The 15,118-nt window shown below is 36.7% G+C and overlaps 1 protein-coding gene across 1 annotated transcript in view; it reads right to left on the bottom strand.

Annotated features, from left to right (window-relative positions):
• Nucleotides 1–6,818: 6,818 nt before the first annotated feature.
• The window catches only part of LOC124219839 (protein cortex), a 245,072-nt gene continuing 236,772 nt past the window's right edge, over nucleotides 6,819–15,118 (bottom strand). Inside the window, exon 13 of the mRNA XM_046628004.2 lies at nucleotides 6,819–6,889. The gene's annotated coding sequence lies outside the window, so the exon portion shown is untranslated. The remainder of the gene's footprint in view (nucleotides 6,890–15,118) is intronic.

Genomic DNA, 15,118 nt, shown 5'->3' with positions numbered 1-15,118 from the left:
AGGCCGATCGAGAGCGCGAAAGAGAGAGAGAGAGAGAGGGAGAGAGAGAGAGAGAGAGAGAGGAGAGAGAGAGAGAGAGAGAGAGAGTCGCGGACTCGCGGAATCGTGGGTGTGTTGTGTATCGCGAATGCCGATTCAGGGCGTGGTCACCTGGCAAGGCCGTTTTTGTTCCGGCTCCCACCGAGCGTCGATCCGTCTACCTGCCTTCACCTCGCAACCGCGTATCTACATCTACATATGCTTACATGCAACATGCATGCATGTAAATATGTATATATATATACATATATATATATACATATACAATTATAAACGTATAATGCATAAATTCACGCGTGCCTGATTGCACGTTTGCGAATTCGCGTCGCGGAACGCGATACTGAAATTATAACAGTAGATTTTTCAAATCGCGAATCCCCCCCCCCGCCTCTCATTCTCTCTCTCTCTTTCTCTCTTTCTCTCTATTTCTATCTATTTCTTCCCTTTTTCCTATTTGCAGGAGGCAATTAGCCGGCGACATGCACAGAGAGCAACGTCTGTATAATGTATGCGATTATACAAGCCTGCGGAGGACTTTATGCGAGTTTATAACCAACACCCGTCACATGCCTTGTGAATTTGCCGTACGCAACTCGGTTGTAATATACATAGAATATACGAGCGGATTCGAGCTGCGGTGATCGACGATATTATAGAAATTAATATCACGAATCAGTGGTTTATGTGTGCGGAGTGAATTCCTAACGACTGCACGGTTCGTCGTTTGCTAGAATTTAATGCGCACGCGCTAAAATCCAGGGTGACCAAACGCCGTAAGTTTAACGTTGAAAAATTTTTGACACTTGTTACTGGCAGTTCTGCTCCATTTTAGCATTTGTCAAAATTTTTTAGGTTAGAGACAGTTGGTCACCCTGGCAAACGATTTGTCTTGAATTTTAGCGCGTGCGCGTTAAATCTTAGCAGACGACGGACCGTGCAGCCGTCAGGAATTCAATTTGTATACATATAAGTAATACATGTAGGTTAAAAAGTGAATTTGTCCATACTTATAAATATAACAGTTCATGTACCGATCATAATTATACAACCCGTACGTGTTGACTTGACGTTTTATTTTATTTCACGTATTATTTTTCATTCCTTTATATATGTATTTTTTTCTTTTTTTTTTCTTTTCGTTCTCCGTATTTTGACGCCGCATTTTCTGTGTTCTTGAACTGTTTTACGGTTATTACATGTCATATTTACCTGTATTTTTTATAAGCAACTAGTATTACACGTTTAGTTGTAGGTATTTAAAAGCACACGCGATACTTTCTGTCATGCATGACTTGGCTGCGGAATTGAAGTAGAAAAAAAAAGGTACGAAAATTTACAAACCCGTCCCGTTAACGGGTCGAATTACAATTATTCTAATATTATAGATAGTTTTTTATACGCTACAATTTATGTTATTTACGTGTCTACGGAAATACAAACGTCACATGTGTCTTAGGTTGATTTTATACGGGCAAAATAACCATTCTCAAGGCTTGTATTTCACATTAGAATTTACATGGATGTATACAGGATCAACGAAGGTTGTTTTAAGTCTGCCTAATTTATCACAGCCAAGTATTAATTGAACACACGAATACCATTTGATAATACAGGTAAATTATACATGGTCACGAATTTGTTCCGAGAAAATTGGAAATAACCAAAAGAAGGAATAATTTTTCTTTTCCTCCTTGGAATGAAATTTTCATAAACAAGGGAACTAATGAAACTTTCGAGAAACATCCATTTTGAGAAAGATACTCGGATTTTAATCCTCATATTTTATAGTAAATACCTACATTTGAAAATCAGCTTTTCTATATTTTATTTACGGAAAAATACTGATCAACGCGAAAAAAAAGAAACGGCGGTTTGAAAATTTTTTAACCTGCGTATCGATGCCGAAATTTGATCGAATCACAGATAAATGCCGATGCTTCGAAACTCTTAACGATATAATGCGAAGCAAATCGACATTAATTTATAAAAGAGACAAATTTCAATTGAATAAAACAGGTATCGTTGAAAAAACTGTTTGAATATTGTTGGAATTACGACAAATGAGGTACGCCTAATCATTTTGCGCTATCGTCGATCCTTTTTTTGGTAATTGCAACGCAAAATCAGTTTGTCAGGTTTACTCTACTTTTTTAGTTAAACAAGGCATTAACATCAATTTTTTCTTGCACGAGCGTTAAATTTTCGCAACAGTGATCGTAATGAGAAAGAATAGTAACGGATACTAGATTTTTCGGTAACAGCTAGAAAACTAATTTTCATTTTCTACCTAGAACTATACTTTTCGATTGTGGTAAAAAATGAAAATAGTTAAGAACCGAGCGGTAACCGGAAATAAAAATTTCTCTCGGTGTAGATCGGTTCGCGGTTACCGAAGTTGAACAATTTCATATTGTATTCCTCGAATCTGACAGAAGTGCAGCATTCCCAACGAAAAAAACATCTCGTTTCAGATGAGAAAAAAATAATTGAATCACGAAATAATCAGATTAAAAATCCAAATTTTCAATAAAAATAATTCTCGCGTGATTTCAATGACTCTCCGGTGAATAGAAATTTTAACGAAATTCTAACAGAGAATTTCGATCATTCCGTCGGTAAATGCAACGCTGAGAACCGATCGCGGTTTTGTAACGAAGGTAAGAAATCAGTCGATGTCGTTGATTCGACGTTGATTGACGAGCTTCGTGCACGTCAGCGCTCGAGACTCTTCGTGCAATATAATCAGGCCGAGAGGCTGGAAGCGGGTTGTAAATTTTCGGGTCAAATTACGGTTGATACACGTGAATATATAGCTAGCTACGCGCTTTCTCCAAAAACTCAACTCCCGTACAATTTTATGGGTCACGCTTTTATATATCACGTGTATCCGTGTAACTCTATGTGTCTCGGAATGAAGGGCGTGAGAAAATTCTCGGTCAAGTCAGTCCGAATATCGTCGTGTAAACGCCTCGGATTCGAAGACGGACACTTTTCATTTTAGTGGATGAAAGTTCAATGCACGAATATTTTAGTTCACACCCGGGAAAAAATGATTTTCTTGTACGATTAGATTCAGTATTTCCTATTTTTGCATTTTCAAGGGAACCTACAATTGACGCACGACTACACTCGGACAAAACTTTTTGCTTATTTAAAGAATTCAATTTTTAGATGCATTTTGTTTTACATACCAAAATTAATGAAACAATTGTTTTAAACTTACAAAAATATTTAACCGAATAAAACATACTTACGAATATGAAATCTTGATTTTAATTTATTGTTAGTCAATTTAATGGAATGACACTTTTGAAAACATCGAATACCCTCTGGGAGATTCCAATAAATCGTTTTACACAGTTCACGAAATCTATTCGGTGGACAAAGATTGGTCAAATTTGCGAATTCGCGAGAGCTACTAAACGATTACCGCTATCGAGTAACACGTCACATCGTGAATTGACAAAAAATTTTCTTCAAGTGGCAAAATATTCTCTGTGACAAGTGAAAAATCCTTTCTCGAAAGAGAAGCAAGACGAGCAATTATCAGCATGGGATCCAGGCATCCGTCTGATACAGTCAGGAGAACCAAATCATTCTTGGTCCGATACCGTTGCGTCAGCCTGTCGATTCGCAATCTCATATTTCTTTGTCGTTTTTTGATGTGGAACTTGATTCGCGTAGCATGAATCGCGATCGATCGATCATTTTTCCAGTTACAACGATTAAACAATCATTTTCCGATCCTTGCAAAAGGATTTCACCGCGAAGATCTGATTTCCCAATCGCAACGGAATCTGCGCTATCGCGATGCCGAACCTTTTCTCAGACATTACTAAAAAAATATCTATTCCGTGCATTGTAAAATCAACAGAACTTTTCGGTTGCGTGAAAATAATGTTTCGTCGGATGTGAATTAGGTAACCCTGAAATTCCGTTGCCAGGACCAAATTCTGATCATTGCAGCGATATTTTTTTCCATTTCATCTTGTGAAAAATAAAAACAATAAAAAAAAAACAAATTATAATCACCGGCCTTTTTAATAGTGACGAAGTGAAAAATACAGATCGCTGTAAAAAGAGATCGGACTTTCCGCTCCCCGGCATTTCCTTTGCCCGCATGCATAGTTCAGGCGTATCTCCGTCTGTCGAGTTAATGGAGGGTTCTAGTGTTACTCCGGGCAGAGTGGATTACATCTCGGAGCAAATCTGAGGTAACCAAAGTAGCCAGGCAACGAGCAAAGAGTTCTACAGACTACCGGACAGATCCAGTGAGAATCGCTTCGCGAGCCATTGACGTGCGTTCCATTACTTAAAACCGGCACCCTTCTTCTCACGTCTCGCGATCTATCCGAATCGTATTTACAGCTATTCTCTCTCCACGTGGCCCAATTTATTCTTCGCGATCCTGACGTCCGAATTGAATCGGCTCGGTGAAAAAAATTGGACCGCGGTTGTAAATTAGAAACGTGGAGAACTGCTCGTATCGTATGGCAATATGTATATATATATACATATATTTAAATGTAGAAGTGTTGCAAGAATTTTTTTTCAACGTTGAGAAAATAACGTTATGTTAACGGTCCGATCGTTAATTCCATCATAGACCTTCTGCGTTTTGTATTCCTTTTTGCGAAATTATCGAGGTTTTTGGACGTTTTAATGTGCAAGAATAAATCGGAGCGATGCTCGCTGATGAACGAGGTGAAACAAATTCATTCATATGTCGCTAATGGGACGGGACAAAAAAATTGTAACATTCGTTAATCAACGAGTCGGACTTTATTCTGTGTACGGTGAATGATTTCTTTGGTCTTACTTTGTTTTTTGTTTTTTTTTATCTCCCGACATGTTGAAATCGAATTTTTTGTAAATACCTTGCAATATCACGATATACATACACACCTACGTACATATGCACTCATCGAACTACAAATATCACAGGATAATTACGAGCGGCGAAATTCTGAAGAGAAAATTAATGATTGGGGTGAAAAAACAGAAGCGAGAAAAAAATTTCAATTTGTTGTAGAAATCTTTGCAAAGCGTGTATATCAGGGAGTGAGAAATTGAAAAATATTTCCAAGACCAATGTGCTTGTTTCGTAATTGGTGTGAACTTATTTTGAGTGCAGAGTTGTTGTCGTTGTTGTTTGGCGCCTAATATATTATAATCACTGGCAGGCACCGCAGATACGCATAAGGCGGAAAGGTCAGGAGAGCATGGGTAGTAATAGTAACCTGTTCGCTTATCGCGCATCGTGTCTTATAAAACTGTGGAGACATGCGTATAAGGAACGTGCGGCATATTATAGGTGGCAAGAGAAGGTGCCGGCTGTAAGAAGTAACACGTGTGACGATGATTTTTAATTAGAAAATTCATACTTTTACTTTCAAGGCAGCCACTCAGCTATAAAGATGAAACTGCACCGAGAGAAATTTTTAGTTCCGGTTGTCGCTCGGTCCTTGACTAGTTTCATTTTTTACCACAATCGAAAAATACAGTTCTGGGTAGAAAATGAAAATTACCTTTATATCCGTTACTATTCTTTCTCACTACGATCACTGTTGCTATATTTTCTTGCAGCTGTTGCGAAAATTTAATGCTCGTGCAACGATAAATTGACGTTAAAGCCTTGTTTAACTAAAAAAGTAGAGCAAACCTCACAAACTAATTTTGCGTTGCAATTACCAAAAAAGGATCGACGATAGCACAAAATCGTTACGCGTACCTCGTTTTTCCTAATTCCAACAATATTCAAACAGTTTGTTTTTAACGATACTTGTTTTACTCAATTTTTCTAGTTACCGTAAAGAATGAAATTTTTCTCAGTGTGTGTATTAAACTGGACGCGAGGCCCACTGAGGAGATCGGTTGGTCGAAGATCGATACTTTTGGTAAAGTTTTTTTAGAAGATTATCGTCCGCGAAGAGCTGGTGAAAAAATGAACAAAGTTTGATAAAAAAATCGAAAGTGCTGAATTTGTAGAAAAGCTTGGATATCGATGCTGTTCTCAGAATCGACTGTAAAATTGTTGAATACTTAGATTCGATCGGTTTTACTCCGAGATTGCTCATTTCGTTGAGAAAAGTTTTACAGAATTCCATGGATATTAATTATGGTCAGCAAATATTGATATTGAATTTACTAATGAAAAACAAAGTAGTATTTTAAATAAAATGTGCAATCCTAGAGTAAATTTGAACGAATTATTCAGCAGATTTTCTTACAATTTTTAAATGATTTGACACGTGGCATTGATATCCAAGCTGTTCTTGATCATTCAAAATCAATAAAACGTTCAAGTGTAGATTTCCGGTCAACCAACTTCATTGGTAATAATAGCAATGATTTTTCTTTATTAATAATGCTCGAAGGAAACTTGCGATGCCGTGATTGGGAAGTTCATCGTCCGATGCGTCAGAATTCACAATTGCAGATTGTTATATCCTCGAATAAAAATTTCCGCCTTTTAAAGAAAAAAGACATTTGGCGTGTAAATAACGAACGATTATTAATTCATTCGAATTAATTCGATAATAATATTCTATCTCCTCTGAATTCACTGGAATTTGTATACATATTATCCTCGTACGTTGCGGTCATTCCGCAGATGCGCCAAAACATGCGAGTCTCGATAGTTAGAGGATCGATTTAATATTTCGAGAGATGTGAAATGTCGTGATGTAAAATGAAAGTTTTATTTTCTTGAGATTAAAACTGGAAAGAGTTAAAACGCACGGCTAATCAGCGCGCAGATTTTTATTTATTTAAATATACAACGAATATGTAAAATGATTTGATCAATTTTACCTGAGTCACAGAATCGAGGAGAATCGATGTCACTTACCTGAAACACAAAGAAAAACGAGGAAAATTAGAAATCCAGAAGTGAAATGCGACCTTCGAATCAAATTAAATCAATTCATATATAAAAATACATAAAAATGAAAATCGATCTCTCGATTTCGACGTTGATTCATCTGTAAAAGTTAAAACGCAATCAAGTAACTGGTTGTAGAAAGAAAAAAAAAAGCAGGTTTACCTCAGTTTATTTATGACTGGATAATATTTGAACGATTTAAACACAATTTTTTATAAGTTTTTGTAAATATACAACCTAAAATAAATTTGATGAGCAATTTTTACCGCTTTTAATATTCGCGGTATTTCATCTCAATTTTCCTTGTGGCAAACTCGAATTCGGAATTGCTTTATCGATGAGGTAAAAATTGCAGACGCATATAACGTGGATATTTTTGACTATACATTTACCGAAAAACCTCTGTGCACATTCCGATTGAATTCACTGAAATCGGTTCAGCGAAAAGGATGTAAATCACACTAGTGATTCACGCAGCTCTATTCAAATTAACACGCGGACATGATTATTCGGTGTCCAGACAAGGAAACACATTAAGAAGACTATAACTTCTGCAACTTTTATATCGCATGCAAAAATAAAAATGCTAAAATCGAAGAGATCGATTGAACTGATCGAACAATTCCAATACCACGAATTGGTTCCAATTCACGGTGTAAGTAGAAAAAAAAAAAAAATGGAATGTCCGACGTGAATTGAAAACTCGAAATCTCGCAAAATTGGTTATCGAAAGAGTTCAAAATTAGCTCTATATATAGCTCTAATAATATTTTCAGTTCGCCGCGAAGTGGAAGAAAGAAAGATATGGAACGGAGAGAGAACTTTATTATTTATACGTTGTTACGTGCTCCTGCAGCTGCCAGCTGTACTACTCGATCGATGCATCAACATAGACGCTGTCAAGCGGGGAACAGCGTATTGCTTTAACTCTGTTTTTCTGTTTTCTCCGCCTTTTTTCCGCTCCGTTGCATAGCGTCGCAGCGTGAAATAAAATTAAGAATCGCGAATATTCGAAGTGACGGGAGAAAATTTTTAAAAAACACTCGAGAGAGATATTGGGGAAAATGATAAAAGTTCGTGGAAAACTTTATTCCTTTTTCTCCTCTTCCTCTGTGTACTATGCGTGAAATTTTGGTTTCGGCAACGAAATTCCAGGGTTACCTAATTCACATCCGACGAAACATTATTTTCACGCAACCGAAAAGTTCTGTTGATTTTACAGTGCACGGAATAGATATTTTTTTAGTAATGTCTGAGGAAAGGTTCGGCATCGCGATAGCGCAGATTCCGTTGCGATTGGGAAATCAGATCTTCGCGGTGAAATCCTTTTGCAAGGATCGGAAAATGATTGTTTAATCGTTGTAACTGGAAAAATGATCGATCGATCGCGATTCATGCTACGCGAATCAAGTTCCACATCAAAAAACGACAAAGAAATATGAGATTGCGAATCGACAGGCTGACGCAACGGTATCGGACCAAGAATGATTTGGTTCTCCTGACTGTATCAGACGGGTGCCTGGATCCCATGCTGATAATTGCTCGTCTTGCTTCTCTTTCGAGAAAGGATTTTTCACTTGTCACAGAGAATATTTTGCCACTTGAAGAAAATTTTTTGTCAATTCACGATGTGACGTGTTACTCGATAGCGGTAATCGTTTAGTAGCTCTCGCGAATTCGCAAATTTGACCAATCTTTGTCCACCGAATAGATTTCGTGAACTGTGTAAAACGATTTATTGGAATCTCCCAGAGGGTATTCGATGTTTTGAAAAGTGTTATTCCATTAAATTGACTAACAATAAATTAAAATTAAGATTTCATATTCGTAAGTATGTTATATTCGGTTAAATTTTGTTGTAATATCAAAACAATTATCTCATCAATTTCGATATACATACACAACAAAATATTCTATTCCCACGAGAAAATTTCCTACAAATTGAATCTACAAATCGGTCTCTTAAAAAAAAAGCATAAACTTTTCTCCGAGTACAGTTCTGAGATGTAAATCTATAAATCGTTTCTGTATTAGCGAGGATTCGCAGCAGCTGCACCGCATCGCGCAATCGAGATGATATTCCGACTCTCGCCTAGAAGTGGAGTGATCAAGAATGAAAAAGAAGTAAAAGAATCAGGAAAAAGAAAAAAAAAAAAAAGAAGACCCGGAGATCGGAGAGAGAAAATAGGAGGGAGAAGAAGTGGGAGGATTAGCGAAGATTCAAACACGCGACACGCAGACACGCGGAGAAAGATGGCAATGCATCTATGCATATCTCTATACGTATGTAAATGTATTTGTAAATGTATATATATATATGTATTCGCGAAAGGGCGATACACCGGCAAAATTAATAGTCTGTTATTAAGCTATTATTTATTATTTGCTGCAGTAAATGAAATTCCTTCCAAGAAAGTTAGATCTATGAAGCAGAACCAACTTTCATCTCTAGCCAGTCGACCGCACGATGTACATACTCATATATACCTATATATAAATATATATATATATATATATATATATATATATATAAATAATCTAAATATATATCTAATATATATGTATATATATATATATATATATGAAACTCTGAGTACCTCTATATAATACAATATATATTATTTCCTCTTTCATAGGCTTCCAGTATGCTGTAATTATGAATAAACGTCGCAATATCGCTGTTGCATAAAAAAAAAAATAAATAAAAAAACAAAAAAAAAAAAAGTAAAAAGAACAGCACCGTGCACGATGCATGTGTCAAGATTATCTCAGATCGTGAATCTATCGCCGTAACAGAGATGTAGATTTTATTCAGCTTCGGCATGTTTCAATTACCATTGTTTCTTTATTTATTTACACACCCCATCGATCCATATGACAAAGATTCTCTGCGAAGCCGTTTTTAAAAAAAATTCATTTCTCCAAATGTTACGATCAATCGCAGTCGCCCTCTTAATTCGTTCGTAAGCATTATGAAAATTCACGTTTCTTTTGTAAATGTCCGAAAGATTGATCGCGCGTCGTATTTTTTTCTCTCCTTTTTTTCGATCCGCCGATTTTAATCTCCTCCTAACGAATCGGTGCCTGACATAATTTTTAGCTCTGAAATCGACAGTCCGCGGACCGAGTCAGGTAACCACTTGAAACGTACCCCGTAAGAGTCTTGACACCTTTTTTTTTCTTAGAATTTTATTTTATTTTATTTTTTTTCTTCTTTTCCTCAAGTTTTTGCCAATCCGTTTTTCTCCGTCGTCGATCCGTGTAACCTTACTTTATAACCGAGTGCCAGTGCTGCAATTAAAAGAACTTTTTTGCCCGAGGTGAGAGTGATAGACCGAGTGACTCCCGCACGGTAACGGGGCACTTAAGCATGCCGAAATTTATACCGTTCCTGCTTTCCTTTTGGTCAAGGTTGCTCGACCACCGTAAAAATAAATTCAGAGCAGCTCTCGCCATTTTATTATACTACGTATAATAATCAGCGTTAGACTGGTCCGAAAAAATCGACCGTTTGTTTTTTTTTTTTTTTTTTTTTTTTTTTAAATCAAATGTTTAACAGTTGTAGAAAGAAGAAGTAAGACGCTTGTTATAATTTGAGCCTTTAATATTATTATTTAATGATTCCTGAAAGAGATTTTCCATTTAATTAACACGAGAAAATAAGTTGAGTTATTTCTGAATTTTGTAGCTCGGTAACGAGGAAATGTAATCAAATATCTGAGACATCTTTTTGCAGGGAATTTGATGTTTTACAAAAAATATCCCTTATAATTTTTTGATCACTAAACTCTTTCAAAAGTTATTCAAGGTTGAAGTTCGAATCGCGTAAAATAATTCACTCATTTCGACATTAACAGCGAAAAATAGTAGACTCTTCACGAAATATTGTGGGGATTTTTTTTTTTTGTTTTTTTTTTTTAGTAATGCATTTCACCCGCTATAAAATCTCGTCATTCAATTAATTTTCGAAATCTATCCGCAGCGATATTCTTGTCTGCGATGCAGGCGGACCAACTTACACAAACTGTGTACGTTTAAATTTTCAAAGAGCATGAGCATTGAATTCCGACCGTTCTTTGAAGAATCAACTTTTCGATCCAATAACAAATGCTTCCCAAGCCTTTCCGAGTCGCTACCTCAATTATTTGAGATTCTAACCTCAAAAATTCGTGACAACTACAGAAACAGTTTGACGGCTGAAACTCGGGTTGGCCAGCCTGCACGAACAGCCGATAAAACTCGCGCATGCGCGGTTGATTTTCAAGTTTCGAGAGATTGTCCCGGTATATATTATATATATTATATATATTTATGTATAATACATGCCCGGCAATAAAGAATTCTTTTTTTTTCCTATCCTTTATCTTGGAGATATGGATTTTTCCTACTTTGTTTTTTGCCCGCCTTTTTTTCTTTTTGCAGCTCATTTCACACGGCGAGTGATCGAGAGCGAACTGGACCACTGGAGTGAAACTTTGCTCGAGGCGAGGGCGGCACCTCCTCCCACAAGAGAAATATCTCATTTGCCGTACGTATATTATCATACACCGAAACGGACAAACTCGCGAAACGGTCCAAAGCGTTTATTTATTTATTCATTCGTTCCTAGTTTATTTTCACAATTTTTATTCCTCCAACAAACAAGATTCCCAACTTTGTCCGTGTACAGTGTTTTTACAGATAAGTTTATTGTTTCTTTTGCCTGCACGATTATTTTACTACAATTTTCAAATTACCGTAGTAACGAATTAAATTCTTCTCATTCCCCGTCAGCGTTTAGAATTTAATCAACGATTTCACGAGCGTTTGGGAAGTGCGAAATCGGAGAAATTGTGCTCCTTTTTTTCTTTTCTTTTTCCTTTCTTTTTCTTATTTTTTCTTTTGCCATTCCCTCGCAACTTTTTTTACCACCGCGTGTTCAATTATCGGGGTGTGTAACCGTTGAGCAACTGTAACACGTATATCATACCCTTCGATCTGATCGGACTGCGACAAGTTTTGCGGGCGACTTGTTTGTCGCGTGCACACCGCGCGTTCAACCTGAAGAGAGAGTGGATCGAATAAATATTACGCAATGCTGAAATGATCTGTATTATATTTTCTCCGCTGACCACCTTCTCCGTATTATATATATAAATGTATATATATATATACATGTATACGTACATGCGATTTGTAATAAATGTAGCAGTCATTTCTGGGACCAATGGGTCGGATAAATCAATTTCATCATTTATTGCGGCAGGCCCGTTTACTCTTCAAGAACGGGTCGAATGTTAATTTTTTTTTTTTTCTATCTCTAACCGAATTGTATCGTAAATTATAACAATTACGTTGATCAAGAGGTTTGCGATTATTTAAAAGACTGTACAACGGTCGAATTTATTTATATCGAGAGATTAAGAGTACCTGGAATTGTTTATATTCGATCGTTCGTTGTAAACTGTGACCAATTATAATTACCTTACTGCGAAGAAGTGGAATAAAAGAAGAGTAATTGATGAACAAGTGATTTGAAAGTGTATCCGCGTTACGTCGAACGATTAAAGAAGTCTGATCGAAGTCGGAATAAGCTTCTCAAATGTTCAAACAATTGAAAAAACACGAACGCAGTTGACGAAGGTGAATTTTGATGAAAATAATTATAGCCGAAAATCAAGCCACGTTATCTCAGGATTCAAGTTGATCAACGATTGAACCGCTTATCGCGTTTCAGAAAAAAAAAAACCTTGCTACAAGATAAAAAAGATGCAAGGATCTTTCCCAATAAGCACCAAAAATCATGGAATAAACGTTGAGATAAATGGTGGAATAACAAAATTGTTATAAAAAAAACTCTCCTTTGCACGTTGCTGGTAAAAAATCGACGCGACATTTCCCCTTGCAGGAAAATCTCCGATAACACATAATTGATATTGTAATTCATGGTTTCGCGTGCACTATATATATATATATAACACATGTAATACGCAACGTTCTTATCTCTCATTCGACGTATAAAACCGCCCAACGCATTATTTATAATACCCAACAACCGTACGAGAAATATGTATCGCAAAAAGTCCTTGAGCAGTGAACAGCCGGGGTAATTACATTGCATAAGGAGAGTAGGGAAAAAAAATAAATGAATAAAAAAAAATACAGACATCAAAGACAAGTAAACTTAAAGAAATAATACGCCCGTTAGACTTTCGATCGGGGTGTAGCACACATGCACGAGTGATATATCATTTCGTATTGCTGCACGCGTGTAAAGTTTACACGGCACCGGCGATAAGTGCGCGGGTAGGTGAAAAGAGGCGTGGCGGCGTCGCGACGTCGGACGTCGGGACACCGCAATGATCCCTTCACGGCGTCGCCTTCCCCTCCGCCCATTCTCTACCCCAAGGAATTTTTCCCCCTTTGCTCGGTATCCCGGTTGACCCGGTTTCGCAATTCGGATTATAAACGAGAGAAAGTAGGTGTAATAATAAGCCGATTTTTTTTTCTTTTTTATTTATTTATTTATTTGTTTTTTTCGTCTTTGGTTTTCTTTACTCGTTGTTTTACTTTTCGTCGGTTCATTGGGTTAAAAGAGAATTATTACTTTTTGTTTTACGAAGATAAAAATCTTGCCTCTCGATGATTTTAACATCGGTATCTGTTATATATTCTTACAACTTTCGCGATCTTTTGTAGAAACTTGGAGATACGGTTTTATCCGAATGTCGCGGTCTGTTTTTCACTTACGAATAGATCGATTATCTTCGAAACGACGCGGATTGAGACTGAAATTTTCAAGAACGTTTATTTACCGTTGGGATTGTATTCGGATTATTTATCTTGAGGTGAATAATTTTTGTAAACTATAATTACCGACGAAATTTCAAAATCAAGAGCGATTGAAGTATAAGAAGATAGTTTTTGAAGCATTTGGTTTTTTTTTTCTTTTTCAATAATCGTACGTTCGATATTTATGAAATTATTGTATTCTTAAGCTGCTAAGATCACTTTAAGAATAAAAAAAATTGGAACGACCGAAATTTCAAATCGTTTCAAATCGTTTTGAAATTGTTAAATATCTAGTAGATAATTCGTTAGATTTCGCTCTACGACGGCTTCTTTTTCCTCAAAAGAACTATTTCATACGAATTCGCTGAAGCGGATTTTTTTATATCACGTTGGCGCCGTTGAATATTTAATTTCATCCAATATTACACCGATATTGATTATGATTAACGAATAGCGATATTTGATTTAACACTGATAATAAAGCATCGACATCCAACAATAAGCTTTTCGTTACAATTTCATTGTTTTATATTTTCTTCTCTTCGAAGATACGTATCTTTCCAGCTTTCGAGTATCACAACTTGACAAACACTCGATGTACGATTATAATCTCGCATAGCGAAGTTAATAAAAAGTATCGATTAATTATTGGCCAATCAAGTGCCGGAAACAATTGAACATTTCTTCCCTCGCATACGCAAAAGATGAAAAATAAAAAAAAAAGATAAAAATTATTACAATCAATTGCGATTGTGAATACTTGCGACGCGCACGCGTGCGCTAATGTTCGCCAATTTTTTGCAACAACCTCTCGAGTTCGGCTTAGGCGCGTATATTTGAGAGTTGCAGGCTTGTTAGAGATATGAGACCCGCTATATCTTTATCGTAAACCTGTTGAGCCCGATGTTGAGCTGTGGCCTGCAACTTATTCGAGGCGGTAGGCAATCGAAAGCTCCCCGAGTGCAGGTTCGCTGCATGCGCGCTCTGTAAAACTGGCGGAAATTATTCATGATGCAAAAAACCCCGAGCTGCGATTAAATTCAATGAGCTGCAGGTATCGCCGCCCGTACAGAGCAGCGTGTTCGCCTATATCTGAAACCAGAAGCTCGCAATCAGTTGCGAGCTTTTCCAAGTCGCGCCAGTTCTGCGATTAGTTTATTCCGCATCGCTGCTCCTTCATATATTCAGAACTTCATCGTATAATAAATCGCGAATGAATATTTTGGTAAATTGAGACGGTTGTCGGTGAGAGAAGAGAAAAAAAAAAAAAAAAGAGTCATGAATTTTACCCTTCGATAAATTTTCAAAGCCCGAATTCAGTCACACCGATGCAAAATAAGAAGAAGAAGAAGAAAAAGCTGCGACTAAATTGCGCGATTGCTTTGACTATTTTCATGCTGTTAAATTGGAATAAAATTATGGTTT

The sequence above is a fragment of the Neodiprion pinetum genome, chromosome 5 (genome assembly GCF_021155775.2).
Source record: "Neodiprion pinetum isolate iyNeoPine1 chromosome 5, iyNeoPine1.2, whole genome shotgun sequence".
Classification (NCBI taxonomy): Eukaryota; Metazoa; Arthropoda; class Insecta; order Hymenoptera; family Diprionidae; genus Neodiprion; species Neodiprion pinetum.
Note: the sequence above shows the minus strand (reverse complement) of the source record. Positions and strands in the feature narration are given on the sequence as shown.